The following is a 24565-nucleotide window of genomic DNA, read 5'->3' on the forward strand; positions in this document are numbered from 1 at the left end:
TAATGTTCTTGTTAAACAACAGACCCTTACTACTTTGAATTTCTAAACAATAATTTATAAATTAATCCTGAAAGAAATCAAAAGCACACCAGTATATACATGGTGTTGGCCATGATAAACGGATTTCAGTAATGTTTTGAACAGATGTCCCTTACTAACAGTGTTTCCCAGTAATTGTGCTTTCTGGGATAGAGGGTAGCGGACTCTGTCCCTGTGGCCTTGCTTCATAATTGTGTGTTTGTTTCAAATTTAATAATAAATGTGCTCCACAAATGCCTATTTCTATGCTACACTTAAATATGTGTAGTCAATTACACCTTGTGTGAGCACTCTGCATAATGGGCTAAGCAATGTGTTTAATTTTTGTTGTTTCAGTGGGTGATGTTACAACAAGGTGGCGGAGTATCCGTGACCAATATAGGAGGGAGAGGCAGCAGCGGGAGAGAAGTGGAGCCGGGGCACCTCCTAAAAAACATAAATACGTCTATTTCGACCGCCTAACCTTTCTGAACCCCAGCATGGACCTCAGGCCGTAAGTAAAAACATCACAAACTTTTGTAATTTTTTAATTTGGAGTAATGATTCAAAATAAAATTGAAACTAAATAAATTTTTCTTTTTCTAAACTCAGTCTAACCTCACTGACAGGGAGACAGGGTCTGACTCTGAACTGGTCATTGACCCAGTTGGTGAAGGTGAAGAGGTGGCTGGTCCATCTGCTGCTCCCTCAGGCTCCATCCCTCCAAGATCCTCCTCATCTGGCCAGCCAGCTCCAGCTGCAGCAGAACAACACCAAGAGGCCCCACAGTTCTCATCAGCAGCATGAGCAGCAGCAGCAGCATCACCACCTAGCCAGGATGACCCTGGAAATAGCAGCAGCCCAACTGTTGCCCTGGAGCGATCCCCACCGGCTGCAGATAGACCCCAGTGTGCACGACGCAGGAGAGAGCTTCTTCTCCAAAGCAGGAGAAATGTGGATGCTGGGGTCATGAACTATTTGGCACGGGTTCGAGAGGATGATGGGGAGGAGGGATTTACACATAGCCTTGCCCAGTACTTACGGTCCATAGAGCGGGAGTTGAGGCTGCGTTTGAGAGGGTGTTTTCAGATCCTTATTGACGCATGCACCCCCCCAAATAACCCAAACAATCTCTTGCAGATGATTGAACAGTGGCAGATGTCACCAGAAAATATTCTGCGGCCTCAGAGATTACAAGGCATGCATGGTCAACAAGGATCTGAAGCACCCCCTCCACGTCAGCCAACACCTCAACCCCAACCCACAACGAACCCACAATGGCAACCTCAGCACCATATGGCGGGATATCAGCAACCATCCCAATATGGCCACTTGTCCACACCCAGTGCTGGAGGCTGGTCCCAACCTGGGTATGGACAATATGGTCATTTTGGGTTGGGGTATGATTCCCGCCCATATGGCCATCAACATCAGGGGTATCTCCAAAATCCTGTCCCCACTCTTCAAAGTGGCCAGCATCATAGCAGGCCTAATGTCCCTCAGGCAACTACAACATCCGCACAGGCTGCTGAACAATTGGGCCTACAAAGGCCACCTGATGCTGACCCTGAACAATCCTCTTCTCCAGCACCTACCTACCAGGACTTGTAATTTTTTTTTTGTTTTTGTTTTTTTATTTTTATTTTAACCATTTTGTTTATTTTTTAGCTTTGATTTGTCTACACAATCTTGTGTTTGCATGTGCTTACTTAGCAATCTAGAATGTGGATGTTGTTCCTAATTTTTATGGCCACAAAAAACTGTGGACTTTATTTTATAAAGATTTGTTATGCACAAACAATAACCAAACAAAAAAAAAGTTACTTAAGTAAAATTTTCGTTACTAACAATCAAACTCTGGATGCACTCTGTTCATTCTTACATCACACACACATGATATGCTCATAACCATATGTGAAATAATTGAATACAACAGACCTAGTTTCAAAATTGATAAACCAAAAATTTATATATCTAACTAATTACACATGCAAAATTGCATAGTCTTGCCAGGGAGTAGCACCTTTAGGACTCAAAAAATAATTTGTCAAGACATCACGAACTTTAAGTCCAGAAAGTGGACGACGCGGAGGAGGGACACATGGGGTAGGCCTACTCGGATTGGTCATGACGTGATCTACAAAATTGGGAGAGGAACAATCATGTATTCTGGTGAAATTATGTAGAATAACACAGGCTTTGATCACTTCATTGATTGTAGCCTCACTCAGCTGAATGGCAGACTGAAGAACCCGCCATTTGGCTACAAGAATCCCAAAGGCGCACTCAACCAGTCTCCGTGCCCTGGCAAGTCTCAAAATTAAACACCCTCCGCCGGTGGTCAAGGTTGCGCCTGGGGTAAGGCCTCATGACGTGCCTCGTCAGTTGGAATGCCTCATCTCCAACCAAAACAAAAGGCACTGCTTCTGCATTGGAGCCTGGGAGTTGCTGTGGTGGTGGGAGGTTCAACTGTTTGTCACGTAGCCGCCGACCCATTATGGATGAATTGAAGACCCTAGAGTCTCCAGTTCGCCCATAGGCCCCAATGTCTACAATTATAAACCTGTAGTTACTGTCAGCAACTGCTAACAGAACTACAGAGAAAAACTGCTTATAATTGTAGAATTGGGAACCAGAGTTCGGCGGCTTACGCACCCTGATATGTTTCCCATCCACAGCTCCAATGCAGTTAGGGAAGTCACAAGTATTTTTGAAACCAGTGGCGATTTGGAGCCAATCCTCCTGTTTTGGCTCAGGCATCACAACTTCCTGAAGTTTCTGCCATATTTGTGAACAGGTTGTCCTAACAATGCCTGAAATTGTCGACTGCCCAATCAGAAACTCCAGGTGTAGACCCGCATAGGACAAGCCTGTGGACAGGAAGCTGAAAAACAAGAAAAAGGTAAAAAAAAACATTAACATGAGGACTAACAAAACATGAAGAAGCACAAGTGTATATTTCAGTTACTATGACATTATTTACAAACCAAAAAGGTTCATTTCACATTCTTACTATACTATAATATGAACACCATTTTTTTGGATGTGCTTGTGGCTTCATGTCCAAGTAAAGTAAATGAAACATAGTAGGACACAACACATTGTCAAACACAAAAAAAAAAAAAATATATGTGCGAATGTTCAATACATACCGTAAGGTTAGGAGCAGACGCTCCTCAGCAGAGATGGCTTTTCTCATCCAGGTGTCCTGATAGGTGAGCCCAGGACGTAAGATCTCCAACAACATGTCAAAAGTCCTGATGGACATGCGAGTATACAGGTAAAATTTGTCTGGATGTGCCCTCAAAGCTGAATATAGTCTCTGGAAATGTCCTTTACTCTGGCGTTGGGTCAATAGAGGATGCACCCACAATCTTCGTCTCCTCCTTTGCGGATCTACATTGACCGGATATGGCTGGCCAAAGCGACGAGACAACACCCAGTGAAGCAACACCCGCTGAGTTGTGCATAAATACACATGGTCAGACATGTTTGTAAGGTCAAAGCAACACAGCCAAAATATGCTAGAGAACATATAGGGCAGATGGGAGGGGTCCACCTGTTGTAGATGGCTTAAATAGTGTTGTTAATGATGGTTTAAATGATTTTCAGGCCTGAAAACCGTTAAATGTCCATTTTGTGATGGTGCGTGAAAAAAACGCAATACGGATCACATACGGAATACACACGCACAAGCACATGCGCAAAATACGCGACCACACCTAAGCAACGCATTAACTACAGAAGTAGATTACGGGGACATTTTGGCGCATTGAACGCGTAATACGGACGTATAATACGTTCCGTATTGTCTTACGCCAAGTGTGACGCCAGCCTTATACTTACCTAACACCCATTCCATTGAATCCCTCATCTGTAGTAAAACAAAAATAAAAAACAACAATATCCCTCACCTGTCCAACGTTCTGTCACCACGCCGTCTGGGGATTAATAGTTTTCAATCTGGACGGTGCCAAGATGCGACCGTCCAGGTCAAGGACCACTGACGAACTAACTGCTGGAAGCGCAGTGCCTGTGAGCCTCATTGAGGTTACCACAGGTCACTGAGGCTGCGTTCCCAGCCATGCCAATAAACTGCGGTGACCTCCCTCCAGTGAAATCACCACTAGCACAGTGAGAAAAAGTATTTCGGTGCAGAGGCTAGGTTGAAAATGTACTGTATGCCTACTAATACGCAAAAAATCATATGTGCCGTTCGGTTCCATCACCTTGACCGCTGCAGCCAATCACAGGCCCCAACTGTCAAGTGACAAATTTGTAGTATACTACAACTCATAATCAAGAAATCTCTTCATAAAAAATACACTGTTTGAATATCTTGGGCACTATGAATTTGAAATCCACATGTCAAATTTTTCTGCCATTTTTTACCGCAAACTGCACTGCAGAGGGTGAATGCAGTGGTAAATCTGCATTATTTCCGCAGTGAAATCAGAAAGATGATGCTATTTTTATGCAAGAAAATTTCTTTCCCTAAACCCTTTATACAAACACCCTGGGTCACATTTACTAGATACCTCACCTGCAGTTTGTATTATCTATAGCTGACAGTGTTCTTTACCGTTGACTTCTGTCTTGTGGAGCTGTAGGAGTGTGACAGAAGCTGCTGTGCGTATCTATACCTAATGACAATGTGTGTAGAATAAGTCTGTTGTAGTGTAAATGCTGCTTACGTGCACCTTACTAATAATAATGTGGATGTTATCTATATACAGTGGGGCAAAAAAGTATTTAGTCAGTCAGCAATAGTGCAAGTTCCACCACTTAAAAAGATGAGAGGCGTCTGTAATTTACATCATAGGTAGACCTCAACTATGGGAGACAAACTGAGAAAAAAAAATCCAGAAAATCACATTGTCTGTTTTTTTAACAATTTATTTGCATATTATGGTGGAAAATAAGTATTTGGTCAGAAACAAACAATCAAGATTTCTGGCTCTCACAGACCTGTAACTTCTTCTTTAAGAGTCTCCTCTTTCCTCCACTCATTACCTGTAGTAATGGCACCTGTTTAAACTTGTTATCAGTATAAAAAGACACCTGTGCACACCCTCAAACAGTCTGACTCCAAACTCCACTATGGTGAAGACCAAAGAGCTGTCAAAGGACACCAGAAACAAAATTGTAGCCCTGCACCAGGCTGGGAAGACTGAATCTGCAATAGCCAACCAGCTTGGAGTGAAGAAATCAACAGTGGGAGCAATAATTAGAAAATGGAAGACATACAAGACCACTGATAATCTCCCTCGATTTTGGGCTCCACGCAAAATCCCACCCCGTGGGGTCAGAATGACCACAAGAACGGTGAGCAAAAATCCCAGAACCACGCGGGGGGACCTAGTGAATGAACTGCAGAGAGCTGGGACCAATGTAACAAGGCCTACCATAAGTAACACACTACGCCACCATGGACTCAGATCCTGCAGTGCCAGACGTGTCCCACTGCTTAAGCCAGTACATGTCCGGGCCCGTCTGAAGTTTGCTAGAGAGCATTTGGATGATCCAGAGGAGTTTTGGGAGAATGTCCTATGGTCTGATGAAACCAATCTGGAACTGTTTGGTAGAAACACAACTTGTCGTGTTTGGAGGAAAAAGAATACTGAGTTGCATCCATCAAACACCATACCTACTGTAAAGCATGGTGGTGGAAACATCATGCTTTGGGGCTGTTTCTCTGCAAAGGGGCCAGGACGACTGATCCGGGTACATGAAAGAATGAATGGGGCCATGTATCGTGAGATTTTGAATGCAAACCTCCTTCCATCAGCAAGGGCATTGAAGATGAAACGTGGCTGGGTCTTTCAACATGACAATGATCCAAAGCACACCGCCAGGGCAACGAAGGAGTGGCTTCGTAAGAAGCATTTCAAGGTCCTGGAGTGGCCTAGCCAGTCTCCAGATCTCAACCCTATAGAAAACCTTTGGAGGGAGTTAAAAGTCCGTGTTGCCAAGCGAAAAGCCAAAAACATCACTGCTCTAGAGGAGATCTGCATGGAGGAATGGGCCAACATACCAACAACAGTGTGTGGCAACCTTGTGAAGACTTACAGAAAATGTTTGACCTCTGTCATTGCCAACAAAGGATATATTACAAAGTATTGAGATTAAATTTTGTTTCTGACCAAATACTTATTTTCCACCATAATATGCAAATAAATTGTTAAAAAAACAGACAATGTGATTTTCTGGATTTTTTTTTCTCAGTTTGTCTCCCATAGTTGAGGTCTACCTATGATGTAAATTACAGACGCCTCTCATCTTTTTAAGTGGTGGAACTTGCACTATTGGTGACTGACTAAATACTTTTTTGCCCCACTGTATATAATTGCCTAAGGGTTTTTCCGTCTGTCTGTCTGTCTGTCTGTCTGTCCTGGAAATCCCGGCTCTCTGATTGGTCGAGGCCGCCAGGCCTCGACCAATCAGCAACGGGCACAGCGACGATGATGTCATAAAGGACGTAGACATCTCACGTTTCTGATTCAGCGACGGGCACAGTATCGACATAGATGTCATAATGGTTGCCATGGCGACGATGATGTCATAAAGGTTGCCTCGACCAATCAGCGACGGGCACAGTCTGCCGCGAATTCTGGAATCATCATTGTCCATATACTACGGGGACATGCATATTCTAGAATACCTGGCGGCCTCGACCAATCAGAGACGGGCACAGCATCGACGTACAAATCCTGCGTCTCTGATTGGTCGAGGCCGCCAACGAGCACAGCGACGATGATGTCATAAAGGACGTAGATATCCCGTGTCTCTGATTGGTCGAGGCCGCCGGGCCTCGACCAATCAGCAACGGGCACAGCGACGATGATGTCATAATGGTTGCCATGGCGACGATGATGTCATAAAGGTTGCCTCGACCAATCAGCGACGGGCACAGTCTGCCGCGAATTCTGGAATCATCATTGTTCATATACTACGGGGACATGCATATTCTAGAATCCCCGATGCATTAGACTTCCGTCTGTCTGTCTTTCTGTCTGTCTGTCTGTCACGGATATTCATTGGTCGCGCCTCTGTCTGTCATGGAAATCCAAGTCGCTGATTGGTCGCGGCAAAAGAGCCACGACCAATCAGCGACGGGCACAGTCCGGAAGAGAATGGCCGCTCCTTACTCCCTGCAGTCAGTGCCCGGCGCCCGCATACTCCCCTCCGGTCACCACTCACACAGGGTTAATGCTGGCGGTAACGGACCACGTTATGCCGTGGGTATCGCACGCCGTTACCGATGCTATTAACCCTGTGTGTCCCTAACTTTTTTACTATTGATGCTGCCTATGCGGCATCAATAGTAAAAAAAGTAACGTTAAAAATAATAATAAAAAAAAAAAACCTGCTATACTCACCCTCCGTAGTCCGATGAGCCACTTGCACCGGCCACCATCTTCCGTTCCCGGCGATGCATTGCATTGCGAAATTACCCAGAAGACTTAGCGGTCTCGTGAGACTGCTAAGTCATCTGGGTAATTTCGCAATGCATCCTGGGAACGGAAGATGGCGGCAACCGCGCGCATATCACCGGAGCTTCGGTGGATCCCAGGGGGTGAGTATATAACTATTTTTTATTTTAATTATTTTTTTAACAGGGATATGGTGCCCACACTGCTGTATACTACGTGGGCTGTGTTAGATACCGCGTGGCTGCTATATACTACATAGACAGTGTTATATACTATGTGGGCTGTGCTATATACTGCGTGGGCTGTGCTATATACTACGTGGAATGTGCTATATATTACGTGACCACTGTTATATACTGCGTGGGCAGTGTTATATACTATGTGACTGGGCAATATACTACGTGACTGGGCAATATACTACATGGCTGGGCAATATACTACGTGGCTCTGTGCTGTATACTACGTGACTGGGCAATATACTACGTGACTGGGTAAGATACTACGTGACTGGGCAATGTACTATGTGACTGGGCAATATACTACGTGACTGGGCAATATTCTACGTGACTGGGCAATATACTACGAGACTGAGCAATATACTACGTGACTGGGCAATATACTACGTGACTGGGCAATATACTACGTGACTGGGCAATATACTACGTGACTGGGCAATATACTACGTGACTGGGCAATATACTACGTGACTGGGCAATATACTACATAGCTGAGCAATATACTACGTGCCTGGCCAATATACTACATGTCTGTGCTGTATAATACGTGGCTCTGTGCTGTATACTACATCGCTGTGCAATATACTACGTAGCTGGGCAATATACTACGTGACTGGGCAATATACTACGTGGTTGGGCAATATACTACGTGGTTGGGCAATATACTACGTGACTGGGCAATATACTACGTGGACATGGATTTTCTAGAATACCCGATGCGTTAGAATCGGGCCACCATCTAGTACTGTATAAGGGTTTTACATCTAAGCTTATGTGTTTTTATATATTTACAAGATTAGGGATAGATGTAAAGGATAAGATAAGAGGGTAGCTATAAATTAGGAAAGGATTGGGTTTGGCATAGTGGGGCACAATAGAGTGAGGATAACTAGGGTGCCAGTATAGGAATAGTTAAGGAAATAAGGGGATTTCCAAGTTGGGAAGGGTAAGAGTGAGTGTGTCAGTGGGATACTTCCTGATTCTCAGTCAGTCAGTGGGAGCAGTGTACAGTAATGTATTATAGTTGTAACATTAAGAAAGTGCTGGAGAGTGATTTAGGAGAAAGCAGAAGAGGCCAGAGGGCCACACAGTATGGAAAGGCACAGAACGCTTAGTAAAAGCAGAATGCGTTCTGCCGCCAATTGGTACGATGATATCCCTTTGAGAATCCAGGGCTAATTGCTCGAATCAGGACAGAGGAACCTTTTTCATCTCCTAGTGAAGGAGAGCAGGTGTGGGAATCAGTTCAGGAAAGTGGGCACAGGAATATGGGGACCCCAGAGCCCGGACAAGCATCTCAGAGGCTAGGGGAGCCAGCATTGAGAAGGAAAGCTCAGGCTGAATATGTGACCGCAGAGCCAGGAAGAACATCTCAGAGGCTAGAAGAGCCAGCATTGAGAGGGCTGAAAACATGAACTTGTGCTGTATTGAAACTGCCATGGATTGTTTGTTATCACGTAAAGTTACACTATAAGGCTATGTGCACACGTCTGGAATTGCCGCGGAAATTTCTGCGGCAATTCCGCAACTCCCTGTCGCGGGTTAAACGCATGCGGAATTGGCATGCGTTTTCCCACTAAACACTAGCATTTTACAAGCGTAATTAGCTTGTAAGCAATTTGTAGCATCGCTTGGAAAAACTGATTGACAGGTTGGTCACACTTGTCAAACATAGTGTTTGGCAAGTGTAACCAACTTTGTACTATTGATGCTGCCTACGCAGCATCAATAGTAAAAGATATAATGTTAAAAATAATAAAAAAATAAAAAATTGTGATATTCTCACCTTCCGACGGCCCCCGCAGCCTTCCCGATCCTTGCGATACTCCCACCAGCTCCTGTTCCCAGTGATGCCCCGCGACAATGACCCCAGATGACATAGCATCACGCAAGATTGCTACGTCATCTAGGTGATTCATGCAATGCATCCCTGGGAACGGGAGCTGGAGGGAGCATCGCTAAGACCAGGGCTGGATCCGGGGGCTGACAGAAGGTTTTTATTTTAATTCTTATTTTAACACAGTATATGGTGCCCAGTCCCTGGAGGAGAGTCTCCTCTCCTCCACCCTGGGTACCATCCACACATGATCCGCTTACTTTGCGTATGGTGGGCATAGCTCCATGCGGAAAGTAATGCATTCCTATGTGTGAGGAATCACTGCAATTCTGCACAAAGAATGAACATGCTGCGTTTTTTTTCAGAATGCATTTCCAATGCAGAAAAAAACGCAGCATGTGCACAAAAAACGGGGAATGCATTAAATATGTAAGTTTATGTAAGCGTTTTTTTTTTAGCATTTTTTCCGCAGAAAACGGCTGGAAAAAAACGCAAAAAACTGCTTAAAATCCTGAACATGTGCACATAGCCTTAAAGCGGAATCCGGTGTCTGTTCCTGAGTGTGTGATATCATCTGGAGACGGGACTATGGGATCAGCAGGATCTGCAAACATGAGTTTTGTGCAATACTCCCACAACACAGGTCAGACAGGACATACTTTCTTTGCAAGGTGCCAGGGTGCAGAGCCATCTTTGTTTGGTATCCTATGTATGATTAACCCCTTAATCCTATTTGACGTACTATCCCATCAAGGTGGCCTGGGACTTAATTCCCAGGGACGGGGTAGTACGTCATAGCGATCACAGGGGGAGTGCGGCCGGGTGTCAGCTGACTATCGCAGCTGACATCCGGCACTATGTGCCAGGAGCGGTCACGGACCGCCCCCAGCACATTAACTCCTGACACACTATGATCAAACATGATCGCAGTGTTCCGGCGATATAGGTAAGCATCGCGCAGGTAGGGGGCTCCCTGCGTGCTTCCCTGAGATGTGATCGCGTTGCTCCGAAGGTCTCCTACTTTCTTCTCCCTGCAGGCTGCGGATCCAAAATGGCCACCGGGCTGCATCCGGGTCCTGCAGGAAGGTAGCTTAAGGTAGTAAGCCAGGAGCAGTGCACGTCAGATCGCTGATCTGACACAGTGTTCTGCAAAGTGTCAGATCAGCGATCTTACCTTATAACATGATGCCCCCCCTGGGGCAATGTTATAAAGTAAAAAATATATATTTAGTTGTGTTAAAAAAAAAAATCCTAAATAAAGAAAAAAAAAATACTACTCCCATAAATGCATTTCTTTATCTAAATAATAAAAAACAAACAAAACAAAAGTACACATATTTTGTAACGACCCGACCTATAAAATTGTCCCACTAGTTAACCCCTTCAGTGAACACTGTATAAAAAAAAAGCAAAAAACAACGCTTTATTATCATACCGCCGAACAAAAAGTGGAATAGCACGCGATCAAAAAGACAGATATAAATATCCATGGTATCACTGAAAACGTCATCTTGTCCCGCAAAAAAACGAGCCGCCATACAGCACCATCAGCAAAAAAATAAAAAAGTTATAGTCCTCAGAATAAAGCGATGCAAAAATAATTATTTTTCTATAAAATAGTTTTTATCGTATAAAAGTGCCAAAACATAAAAAAATATAAATGAAGTATCGCTGTAATCATACTGACCCAAAGAATAAAACTGCTATATCTATTTTACCAAACGCGGAACGGTATAAACGCCCCCCCAAAAAAGAAATTCATGAATAGCTGTTTTTTGATCATACTTCCTTACAAAAATTGGAATAAAAAGCGATCAAAAAATGTCACGTGCCCGAAAATGTTACCAATAAAAACGTCAACTCGTCCCGCAAAAAACAAGACCTCACATGACTCTGTGGACCAAAATACAGAAAAATTATAGCTCTCAAAATGTGGTAACGCAAAAAAATATTTTTTGCAATAAAAGCGTCTTTTAGTGTGTGACGGCTGTCAGTCATAAAAATCCGCCAAAAAAAGGCTATAAAAGTAAATCAAACCCCCCTTTATCACCCTCTTAGTTAGGGAAAAATAAAAAAATTAAAAGCATGTATTTATTTCCATTTTTCCGTTAGGGCTAGGGTTAGGGTTAGGGCTAGGGTTAGGGTTAGGGCTATGGTTAGGGCTAGGGTTAGGACTAGGTTTCGGGCTACGGTTAGGGCTAGGGTTAGGGTTGGGGCTAGGGTTAGGGTTTGGATTACATTTACGGTTGGGATTAGGGTTAGGGGTGTGTCAGGGTTATGGGTGTGATTAGGGTTATGGTTGGGATTAGGGTTAGGGGTGTGTTGGGGTTAGGGGTGTGGTTAGGATTAGGGTTAGGGGTGTGTTTGGGTTAGGGTTTCAGTTAGAATTGAGGGATTTCCACTGTTTAGGCACATCAGGGGCTCTCCAAACGCGACATGACGTCTGATTTCAATTCCAGCCAATTCTGCGTTGAAAACGTAAAACAGTGCAAAACAGGGGTTTACCCCAACATATGGGATATCAGCGTACTCAGGACAAATTGGACAACAACTTCTGGGGTCCAATTTCTCTTGTTACCCTTGGGAAAATAATAATTTGGGGGGCTAAAAAACATTTTTGTAGGAAAAAATGATTTTTTATTTTCACGGCTCTGCGTTATAAATTGTAGTGAAATACTTGGGGGTTCAAAGTTCTCACAAGACATCTAGATAAGTTCCTTGGGGGTCTAGGTTCCACAATGAGGTCACTTTGAGGGGTTTCTACTGTTTAGGTACATCAGGGGCTCTGCAAATGCAACGTGACGCCTGCAGACCAATCCATCTAAGTCTGCATTCCAAATGGCGCTCCTTCCCTTCCGAGCTCTGCCATGCACACAAACGGTGGTTCCCCCCACATATGGGGTATCAGCGTACTCAGGAAAAATTGCACAACAACTTTTGGGGACCAATTTCTCCTGTTACCCTTGGGAAAATACAAAACTGGGTGTTAAAGGTAATTTTTGTGGAAAAAAATGATTTTTTATTTTCATGGCTCTGCGCTATTATCTGTAGTGAAACACTTGGGGGTTCAAAGATCTCACAACACATCTAGATAAGTTCATTGGGGGGTCTAGTTTCCAATATGGGGTCACCTGGGGGGTTTCTACTGTTTAGGTACATTAGGGGCTCTGCAAACGCAATGTGATGCCTGCAGACCATTCCATCTAAGTCTGCATTCCAAATGGCGCTCCTTCCCTTCCGAGCTCTGCCATGCTCCCAAATGGTGGTTACCCCCCACATATGAGGTATCAGCGTACTCATGACAAATTGCACAACAACTTTTGGGGTCCAATGTCTCTTGTTAACCTTAGGAAAATACAAAACTGGGTGTTAGGACTGGCGGAACGCACCAAGTAAGATGATATAGATGCGTTCGCAGTCCGGGGTCCACCGTGCAGGCGAAACCCGCTGCTAGTGAATGACAGACTATATGGAGGTACTTAAAAGTATAAACACGTGGGTTAAACCTCACCCAACGTGAAGAAAGCGATCCTGTTAAGTCACAGGACCGCGGTACCGCACATAGAGCGCGAGCAAGTAGTCAGCGAACTTAACCCCGAAAGGGATTGAAGTCCGATTAGACCCTTGCTGGCACAACACCGCAACTGGGTGTGTAATGAACCTTATTAGTAATATATGAGCACAAGAGTGCGTGCGATGCCGCACTGACGGACGCCACTAACCACCCAGGCTTGGGTATGGAAAGCGCAAGGCAAGCGCACGGCGCCGTACTGGCAGGCACAGCTATAGGACGCTGTGATGTGTGTAACATACAGATGGACAGTCGGGCGCTAGAGAGCTACCATCATCCGCGAGCAATCAACAACTCTAGGGAGGGATACTTAGGAGCTTTCATCCATTGACATACATCCATCTACACACACACATAATAATTGTACACTAGCGCATGGCCGTGCGGTCATGCACAGTTTATATAGTTGCAGGACAGGAAGTGGCCACAGAAATTTTGCCCTTCCAAGACCTGCCAAGAGGACCAATGGAATGCGCTGCAGAGCCTGAGCACATGTCCCTCGATCTCCAACGGGAGATCTTGCCCTGGGCATGCTCAGTGTGCGCAAATAAGGACTTAGTCCCAGAGAAGTCCGCTCGCTGCTGACCAGCACTGACTTTAATGGCAGGAGCTGAAGAAGCAGCAGTAACTCTCTGTACAGAGCGAGACCGAGCAAGACGCTGGGACCGACGCCCCTGCTGAGCAGACTCCACTGTGGCTGGATAGGAATGGGAGACCGCAGCGGAGACGGCCCGAGATTCCCCCTGTGCAGAAGTGGGAACTCGAGACCTAACATTACCCCCCCTCCTAGGGCCCCCCCCCTCCTTGGGCCTCGCTACGTTCGAAGGCAGCAATGAGCTGTGGGGCCCGAATGTTTTCAGCAGGTTCCCATGACCTGTCCTCTGGGCCATAACCCTTCCAATCCACCAAATAGAACTTTTTGCCGCGTACCACCTTGCACCCCAAAATAGCGTTCACCTCATAATCGTCCGTAGACGAACACGATGTCCCGGCAGATGACTCGGAAAACCAGGACATGTATACGGGTTTCAAGAGGGACACGTGAAAGGTGTCGGTGATACCCAAGCGTGGAGGAAGAGCCAGACGGTAGACCACGGGATTAACCTGTTCGAGAACCTTGAAGGGACCCAAGTAGCGAGGAGCAAACTTAGTGGACTCAACTCGCAGCCTGATGTTACGGGCGGAGAGCCACACCAAGTCGCCAGGGGCAAAGGTCGGAGCGGGGCGCCGATGAACATCGGCGGAGGACCTCATTCTCTCCTTGGAGGCCCGAATGGCATCCTGCGTGCGATCCCAAATGTCCCGTGCCTCCACAGCCCAGTCTGCCACCCTGGAGTCAGCGGAAGACACAGGCATGGGCACAGGAACACGCGGATGCTGGCCGTAATTTAAGAGGAATGGAGTCTGACCAGTGGAGTCGGCTACGGCATTGTTAAGTGCAAACTCTGCCCACGGTAGCAAGGATGCCCAGTCATCCTGCCTGGCAGAAACAAAATGTCGCAGATATGTGACCAAGGTCTGGTTGGCCCTTTCAACCAACCCATTCGTCTCTGGATGATATGCCGAAGAGAGATTTAACTCAATACTGAGTAGACGACAAAGCTCTCTCCAGAATCGAGACGCAAACTGGGGACCCCGGTCACTAACAATTTTGTCTGGCATACCGTGTAGGCGAAAGATATGCTTGATAAACAAGACAGCCAACGCCCGTGCAGATGGTAACCGTGGAAGAGGCACCAAATGCACCATTTTGGAAAAATAGTCGGTGATCACCCAGATAATGGTGCAGTTACGAGACTTGGGCAAGCCCACCACAAAGTCCATCCCGACCATCTCCCAGGGCCTGTCCGCCACGGGCAGAGGATAAAGCAAACCAGCTGGCTGTTGCCGAGGAGTCTTGTTCCTGGCGCAAGAGACACACGCTCGAACATACTCCACGACATCACGGGCCATATGCGGCCACCAGTATGTCCTCGCCAGTAACTCAGATGTCCTTCTAGTACCAAAATGTCCACCCACCCTGGACAAGTGCGCCCAAGAAAGAACCTCCGGTCGCAAACTGGATGGAACAAAAGTCTTGCCCGGGGGCACAGACTCCAGCGAAACCGGAGCCACAGTTCTCAAGCTCTCGGTGGGGACAATAAGCCGAGGCTCCTCCTCCTCCTCCGCAGATGACACAACGGAGCGAGAGAGAGCGTCGGCCCGAATGTTCTTCTCCCCAGAAAGGAAATGGAGGGTGAAATGAAACAGGGAGAAGAACAAGGACCATCTGGCCTGGCGAGAATTCAACTGCTGAGCTGTCTGCAGGTACACCAAATTTTTATGGTCTGTGAAGACTTGGAAGGGAAAACGTGCTCCCTCCAAGAGATGTCTCCACTCCGAGAAAGCCAACTTCATGGCTAGCAACTCCCTGTCCCCGATGGAATAATTCCTCTCTGCTGGTGCGAAGGTCTTGGAGAAAAAGAAGCATGGATACTTCCGACCTTGAGCATCCTTTTGGAAGAGGACTGCTTCAGCACCAACAGAAGAGGCATCCACCTCCATGATAAATGGCTTATCAACATCGGGGCGATGTAGAATGGGAGCGCTAGCGAAGTGTTACTTTATAGAGATAAAGGCCTTGGAGACCTCCTCAGACCACAATTTGGGATTCGCCCCCTTTTTGGTGAGGGCAACCAAGGGAGCTACCAAAGTTGAGAAGTGCGGGATGAACTGGCGATAATAATTGATGAATCCCATAAAGCGCTGCACCGCTTTAAGAGAATGGGGTTCCTGCCAGTCCATCACAGCCTGTAGTTTGGCAGGATCCATAGCCAATCCCTGGGCTGAGATGATGTAGCCTAGGAAAGGTAAGGACTCCTGCTCAAACATACACTTCTCCAACTTGGCATAGAGGGAGTTTGCCCGTAGGAGGTCGAAGACTTTGCTAACATCTCTCCGGTGGGAGTCAATATCTGGAGAGTGGATGAGAATATCATCCAGATAGACTACGACCGAGGTGGAACGCATATCCCGGAAGATATCGTTCACAAAGTCTTGGAAAACGGCTGGGGCATTACAGAGCCCGAAGGGCATCACCAGATATTCATAGTGCCCATTCCTGGTGTTAAACGCTGTCTTCCATTCGTCCCCCTCACGGATGCGAATCAGGTTGTAAGCACCCCGCAGATCTAATTTAGTAAATACCCTTGCTCCCCGAAGCCTATCGAATAGCTCGGATATCAGAGGCAAAGGGTACTTATTCTTAACGGTGATAGCGTTAAGACCCCTGTAGTCTATGCATGGACGTAGTTCCCCATTCTTCTTCTGCACGAAGAAGAAACCTGCCCCAGCAGGTGACACTGACTTCCTGATGAATCCTCTTGCCAGATTTTCCTGGATGTACTGTGACATTGCCTCCGTCTCTGGGAGAGATAGCGGATAGACTCTACCCCGGGGAGGCTCAGCACCAGGCAAGAGGTCAATAGGACAGTCATAGGGGCGATGGGGCGGAAGGGTCTCCGCCGCCTTTTTGGAGAACACGTCTGCATAAGACCAATACTGCTTGGGGAGAGAGGATAGATCTGCGGGTACCTCTGTTGTAGCAACCTGAACGCAGTCTCTCTGACACCTACCCCCACAAGATTCACCCCATCCCAGAATTCTGCCTGAGGACCACTCGATATGAGGAGAGTGGTACCGTAACCAAGGTATTCCCAACAGGACCTCATCAATTCCCTCTGGAATGACGAGCAGAGAAATAATCTCCTGATGAGATCGCGACATGGACAGAGTAAAAGGGATGGTCTGGTGTGTTATCTGTGAGGGCAGTGTCGACCCATTCACCACTCGTACCGTTACAGGTTGAGCTAGCATAACCAGGGGTATTGCGTGACGTTGGGCGAAGGCAGAAGACATAAAATTGCCCTCCGCCCCAGAATCCACGCAGAGCTCTACCGAGTGGGAGAATGAGCCTATAGTAATTGTCCCCTTAAAGGACAATTTAGAGGCAAATGTCGCTGTGTCTAGTGTACCTCCACCTATGACCACTAGACGCTGACGTTTCCTCGACCGCTGTGGACATCTGGTGGCTAGATGTCCTGACTGCTGGCAAATATGACAGACCCTGAGTGCACAAGCGGTCCGGGACTTAGATCCCGCTTGTGACACTTCACTGGCCTCATGTGACTCAGGAACCAGGACCGGAGATTCCAGAGGTTTGGCGAAAGTAGGAGCCAGCCGAAACCTCTGCCTACACTGGGCTCGCTCTAACCTCCGCTCGTTAAAACAGAGATCAATTCGAGTGGAGACTGTAATTAACTCCTCCAGTGTGGTAGGAATCTCCCTAGTGGCCAGAGCGTCCTTTACGTGGTCAGCCAAGCCCCTCCAAAATATGGGGATAAGAGCTTTATCCGACCATTCCAGCTCAGATGCTAAAGTGCGGAATTGGACGGCAAAATGACTGACCAAGGACTCACCCTGAGTTAATGCCAGCAGTTGGAGCGCAGTATCATGGGTGACTTGAGGTCCTAAAAAGACCTGTTTCAGAGTGTTCAAAAACAGCGGAGCACTCTGCACCACATGATCGCCACGCTCCCACAGCGGCGTAGCCCATTCCAACGCCCTGTCCGACAATAGAGATACAATAAATCCCACCTTAGCCCGCTCTGTGGGGAAGCGTGCAGCCAGGAGCTCAAGATGAATAGAGCACTGACTCACAAATCCCCTACAAAATTTGCTATCACCAGAAAATTTTTCTGGCAGCGGGAGGCGAGAAAATGTCGGAACAGGGGTGGAAATGGACAAAGTTGCTGCAGCCACGCTGGCAGCCTGTACAGCAACTGCGATGAGATCCACAGCTGAGGTTGCGCTCTCGAGAGCCGCCAACCTACCCTCCAGCTGCTGGATATACCGGAAGGATTGCTGTTTGTCTGTGATCACTAGCCAGACCCTGGCGCTAGTGTAATGTTAGGACTGGCGGAACGCACCAAGTAAGATGATATAGATGCGTTCGCAGTCCGGGGTCCACCGTGCAGGCGAAACCCGCTGCTAGTGAATGACAGACTATATGGCGGTACTTAAAAGTATAAACACGTGGGTTAATCCTCACCCAACGTGAAGAAAGCGATCCTGTTAAGTCACAGGACCGCGGTACCGCACATAGAGCGCGAGCAAGTAGTCAGCGAACTTAACCCCGAAAGGGATTGAAGTCCGATTAGACCCTTGCTGGCACAACACCGCAACTGGGTGTGTAATGAACCTTATTAGTAATATATGAGCACAAGAGTGCGTGCGATGCCGCACTGACGGACGCCACTAACCACCCAGGCTTGGGTATGGAAAGCGCAAGGCAAGCGCACGGCGCCGTACTGGCAGGCACAGCTATAGGACGCTGTGATGTGTGTAACATACAGATGGACAGTCGGGCGCTAGAGAGCTACCATCATCCGCGAGCAATCAACAACTCTAGGGAGGGATACTTAGGAGCTTTCATCCATCGACATACATCCATCTACACACACACATAATAATTGTACACTAGCGCATGGCCGTGCGGTCATGCACAGTTTATATAGTTGCAGGACAGGAAGTGGCCACAGAAATTTTGCCCTTCCAAGACCTGCCAAGAGGACCAATGGAATGCGCTGCAGAGCCAGAGCACATGTCCCTCGATCTCCAACGGGAGATCTTGCCCTGGGCATGCTCAGTGTGCGCAAATAAGGACTTAGTCCCAGAGAAGTCCGCTCGCTGCTGACCAGCACTGACTTTAATGGCAGGAGCTGAAGAAGCAGCAGTAACTCTCTGTACAGAGCGAGACCGAGCAAGACGCTGGGACCGACGCCCCTGCTGAGCAGACTCCACTGTGGCTGGATAGGAATGGGAGACCGCAGCGGAGACGGCCCGAGATTCCCCGTGTGCAGAAGTGGGAACTCGAGACCCAACACTGGGGCTAAAAAATTATTTTTCTGCATCATAAACTGTAGTGAAACACTTGGGGGTTCAAAGCTCTCACAACTAGTGTTGAGCGATACCGTCCGATACTTGAAAGTATCGGTATCGGATAGTATCGGCCGATACCCGAAAAATATCGGATATCGCCGATACCGATATCCGATACCAATACAAGTCAATGGGACATCAAGTATCGGAATGTATCCTCATGGATCCCAGGGTCTGAAGGAGAGGAAACTCTCCTTCAGGCCCTGGGATCCATATTAAAGTGTAAAATAAAGAATTAAAATAAAAAATATTGTTATATTCACCTCTCCGGCGGCCCCTGGACATCAGCGGGAGGATCCGGCGTCCGGCACGGCTTCTTTCTTCAAAATGCGCGCCTTCAGGACCTGTGGAATGACGTCCCGGCTTCTGATTGGTCGCGTGCCGCCCATGTGACCGCCACGCGACCAATCAGAAGCCGCGACGTCATTCCTCAGCTAAAGTCCTAGAATGAGCGCCTTCTAGGACCTGAGGAATGACGTCGCGGCTTCTGATTGGTCGCGTGGCGGTCACATGGGCGGCACGCGACCAATCAGAAGCCGGGACGTCATTCCACAGGTCCTGAAGGCGCGCATTTTGAAGAAAGAAGCCGTGCCGGACGCCGGATCCTCCCGCTGATGTCCAGGGGCCGCCGGAGAGGTGAATATAACAATATTTTTTATTTTAATTCTTTATTTTACACTTCCGATACCGATACCCGATATCACAAAAATATCGGATCTCGGTATCGGAATTCCGATACCGCAAGTATCGGCCGATACCCGATACTTGCGGTATCGGAATGCTCAACACTACTCACAACACATCTACATAAGATCCTTAGAGGGTCTACTTTCCAAAATGGTGTCACTTGTGGGGGGTTTCAATGTTTAGGCACATCAGGGGCTCTGCAAATGCAACATGACGTCCCATCTTAATTCCAGCCAAATTTGCATTGAAAAGTCAAACGGTGCTCCTTCCCTTCCGAGCTCTGCTATGTGACTAGACAGTGGTTTACCCCCACATATGGGGTATCGGCGTACTCAGGACAAATTGCACAACAACTTTTGGGGTACAATTTATTTCTGGTACCCTTGAGAAAATAAAATATTGGGGTGAAAATTCATTTTTGTGAAAAAAATATTATATTTTATTTTTACGGCTCTACATTATAAACTTCTGAAAAACCAACGCAATACCACACAGATCAAAGTACCGAAAAATTACACAGAGGCATAGGATAAGTAAAATATGACTTTATTGATAGAATGCATATGATTACACAAGAATCAAAAAAATAATTTTTTATATTTTAAAAACATAACTAAATCGTAAATAATGACGCGCAGTAACAAGATATAGAAAGCTGTATATATATATATATATATATCTTTACAGCAATAACACCACCAAAAAATACCAGGATTATATTCAAGATAGGCTGTACAAGAAAATTTTTGGGATAAAAAAGTGTGAAAAAGCAAAACCAATTTCTTGTATATATACAAAAACAACAGTGTGCAATATTGCAAATAAAGTGACCAAGTCCAAAGACTAGCCAAGTGAAATTTTTTTTTATATAAATAATCAATTAAAATGACTCACACCTATAGTGCTATTGCACAACTATATCCATGCCATAAAAAATATATATGTGACCAAAATGCTAAAAGGACAGCGTATAGCTGACCTTGGTTGTCTTATACAAGACAATTATACAAAAAGGTGCATCAGTAAGAAAAACTGCCACAGAGAAAATAGTGATGTACCAGTGTCTGACAAGGATTTGGTCACATATATTTTTTTATGGCATGGATATAGTTGTGCAATAGCACTATAGGTGTGAGTCATTTTAATTAATTATTTATATATATAAAAAAAATGTCACTTGGCTAGTTTTTGCACTTGGTCACTTTATTTGCAATATTGCACACTGTTGTTTTTGTATATATACAAGAAATTGGTTTTGCTTTTTCACACTTTTTTATCCCAAAAATTTTCTTGTACAGCCTATCTTGAATATAATCCTGGTATTTTTTGGTGGTGTTATTGCTGTAAAGATATATATATATATATACAGCTTTCTATATCTTGTTACTGCGCGTCATTATTTACTATTTAGTTATGTTTTTAAAATATAAAAAATTCTTTTTTTTGATTCTTGTGTAATCATAGGCATTCTATCAATAAAGCCATATTTTACTTATCCTATGCCTCTGTGTAATTTTTCGGTACTTTGATCTGTGTGGTATTGCGTTGATTTTTCATCTTCCCTTTCACAGTGGGTTTTCACTGCAGCTTTGCACAGCACACCCTGGTGGTTCTTGATTTTATTTTTTTTATATGTATTATTGTCTTTTTTAGACTGTGATAACTGATTTTTTAATTACGGGTGCACTGTGATATATATTTAAATTATAAACTTCTGTGAAGCACTTGGTGGGTTAAAGTGCTCACCACACCTCTAGATAAGGTCCTTAGGGGGGTCTACTTTCCAAAATGGTGTCACTTGTGGGGGGTTTCAATATTTAGACACATCAGGGGCTCTCCAAACGCAACATGGCGTCCCATCTCAATTTCAGCCAATTTTGCATTGAAAAGTCAAATGGCGCCCCCTTCCCTTCCGAGCTCTGCCATGCGCCCAAACAGTGGTTTACCCCCACATATGGGGTATCGCGGTACTCAGGACAAATTGTACAACAACTTTTGGGGTCCATTTTCTCCTGTTACCCTTGGTAAAATAAAACAATTTGGAGCTGAAATACATTTTTTGTGAAACAAAATTAAATGTTATTTTTTTTAAACATTCCAAAAATTCCTGTGAAGCAGCAGAAGGATTAATAAACTTCTTGAATGTGGTTTTGAGCACCTTGAGGGGTGCAGTTTTTAGAACGGTGTCACACTTGGGTATTTTCTATCATATAGACCCCTAAAATGACTTCAAATGCGATGTGGTCCCTAAAAAAAATGGTGTTGTAAAAATGAGAAATTGCTGGTCAACTTTTAACCCTTATAACTCCCTAAAAAAAAAAAAAAAAAAAAAAATTTGTTTCCAAAATTGTGCTGATGTAAAGTAGACATGTGGGAAATGTTACTTATTAAGTATTTTGTGTGACATATCTCTGTGATTTAATTGCATAAAAATTCAAAGTTGGAAAATTGCGCAATTTTCAAAATTTTTGCCAAATTTTCATTTTTTTCACAAATAAACGCAGGTAATATCAAAGAAATGTGACCACTATCATGAAGCACAATATGTCTCGAGAAAAGAATGTCAGAATCACCAGGGTACGTTGAAGCGTTTTAGAGTTATAACCTCATAAAGGGACAGTGGTCAGAATTGTAAAATTTGGCACGGTCATTAACGTGCAAACGACCCTCGGGGCTTAAGGGGTTAAACACAGTAAAGAACGAGGCTGCAATACAAACAGCCTTAAGGCCCCTTCACATTAAGCGACGCTGCAGCGATACCGACAACGATCCGGATCGCTGCAGCGTCACTGTTTGGTCGCTGGAGAGCTGTCACACAGACCGCTCTCCAGCGACCAACGATGCCGGTAACCAGGGTAAACATCGGGTAACTAAGCGCAGGGCCGCGCTTAGTAACCCGATGTTTACCCTGGTTACCAGCGTAAAAGTAAAAAAAAACAAACAGTACATACTTACCTAACGCTGTCTGTCCTCCAGCGCTGTGCTCTGCACTCCTCCTGTACTGTCTGTGAGCACAGCGGCCGGAAAGCAGAGCGGTGACGTCACCGCTCTGCTTTCCGGCTGACCGACGCTCACAGCCAGTACAGGAGGAGTGCAGAGCACAGCGCCGGGGACAGACAGCGGTAGGTAAGTATGTACTGTTTGTTTTTTTTTACTTTTACGCTGGTAACCAGGGTAAACATCGGGTTACTAAGCGCGGCCCTGCGCTTAGTAACCCGATGTTTACCCTGGTTACCAGTGAAGACATCGCTGGATCGGTGTCACACACGCCGATCCAGCGATGTCAGCAGGAGTCCAGCGACGAAATAAAGTTCTGGACTTTATTCAGCGACCAACGATCTCCCAGCAGGGGCCTGATCGTTGTTCGCTGTCACACATAACGATTTCATTAACGATATCGTTGCTACGTCACAAAAAGCAACGATATCGTTAACAATATCGTTATGTGTGACGGTACCTTTAACGTTATTAATTTACATTTACAGGGGTTATCTGGTCTTAGGCTATAAGTGAATTCTCCCAGCATGCGCAGCGTGTGAACTGTGAGCATTTCCCAATGCTGGCACAAGGAATAGCGATGCATGACCGCAAGCATGCGATTTGCATACATGAGGTCACAGGTCGATTAGACATGTGCCGCCTCACTCACTGCAAGTGTATTGCATAAGGCCAGATATGACTAGTTCGAAAGTGGCTAGAAGTTTGCAAATTGTATACATGAAGTTATATAACCACCTGTACCAGCAATGGATATTCCTCAAAGCATGAAAGGCACGCTTTATAAGGATTCACAAGTCTGCAGTCATAGATTTAGTGGAGAATTATAGCCTAAGGCCAGACAACCCTTTAAAAGTTACATAAAATGTAAACAAGGTTTATTAGGCCATGTTCACACAGTGCGTTTTTTACCGCGGAACCGCGGCGGTTTTGCCGCTGCGGTTCCGCGGCTGTTTTCCATGCAGGGTACAGTACACTGTACCCTATGGAAAACAGGACACACTGTGCACATGGTCCGGAAATTGTAAAAAAAAAGACGCGCTGAATAGCTCCCGGAAAAAAGAAGGAGCATGTCAATTCTTTTTCCGGAGCCGCAGCGGTTCTGCACCCATAGACCTCCATTGTGAGGTCCAAACCGCAGTAAAACCCGCAGATCAAAAATATATCTGCGGGTTTTACTGCGGTTTGATGTGCAGAACCGCTGCAGCAGGAAGTGCGGGGAGCGGGCGGAAGTGCGTGGGCGGAGTGTGGCTGCCCCCCCCGTGCTCCGATCCCGCCCCCCCGTGCTCCGATGCCCCCCCCCCAGTGCTCCGATGCCCCCCCCAGTGCTCTGATGCCCCCCCCGTGCCCTAATCTCCCCCCCTTATACTCACCCGGCGTCCCGGTGTCCGTCCGGCCGTCTTCTCCCTGGGCGCCGCCATCTTGCAAAATGGCGGGCGCATGCGCAGTGCGCCCGCCGAATCTGCCGGCCGGCAGATATGGCGGGCGCATGCGCAGTGCGCCCGCCGAATCTGCCGGCCGGCAGATTCGTTCCAAAGTGCATTTTGATCACTGAGATATAACCTATCTCAGTGATCAAAATAAAAAAATAGTAAATGACACCCCCCCCCCTTTGTCACCCCCATAGGTAGGGACAATAAAAAAAATAAAGAATTTTTTTTTTTTTTTCTTTCACTAAGGTTAGAATAGGGGTAGGGGTAGGGTTAGGGATAGGGTTAGGGTTAGGGTTAGGGGTAGGGTTAGGGGTAGGGTTAGGGGTAGGGTTAGGGTTAGGGGTAGGGTTAGGGGTAGGGTTAGGGTTAGGGGT

At 46.0% G+C, this 24565-nt stretch overlaps 1 protein-coding gene across 1 annotated transcript in view; it reads right to left on the reverse strand.

Moving 5' to 3' along the window:
* Positions 1-24565, reverse strand: part of LOC138638297 (mediator of RNA polymerase II transcription subunit 12-like protein) — a 268574-nt gene that overhangs the window by 79669 nt on the left and 164340 nt on the right. The window lies entirely within an intron of this gene.

This window comes from Ranitomeya imitator, chromosome 5 (genome assembly GCF_032444005.1).
Source record: "Ranitomeya imitator isolate aRanImi1 chromosome 5, aRanImi1.pri, whole genome shotgun sequence".
NCBI lineage: Eukaryota > Metazoa > Chordata > Amphibia > Anura > Dendrobatidae > Ranitomeya > Ranitomeya imitator.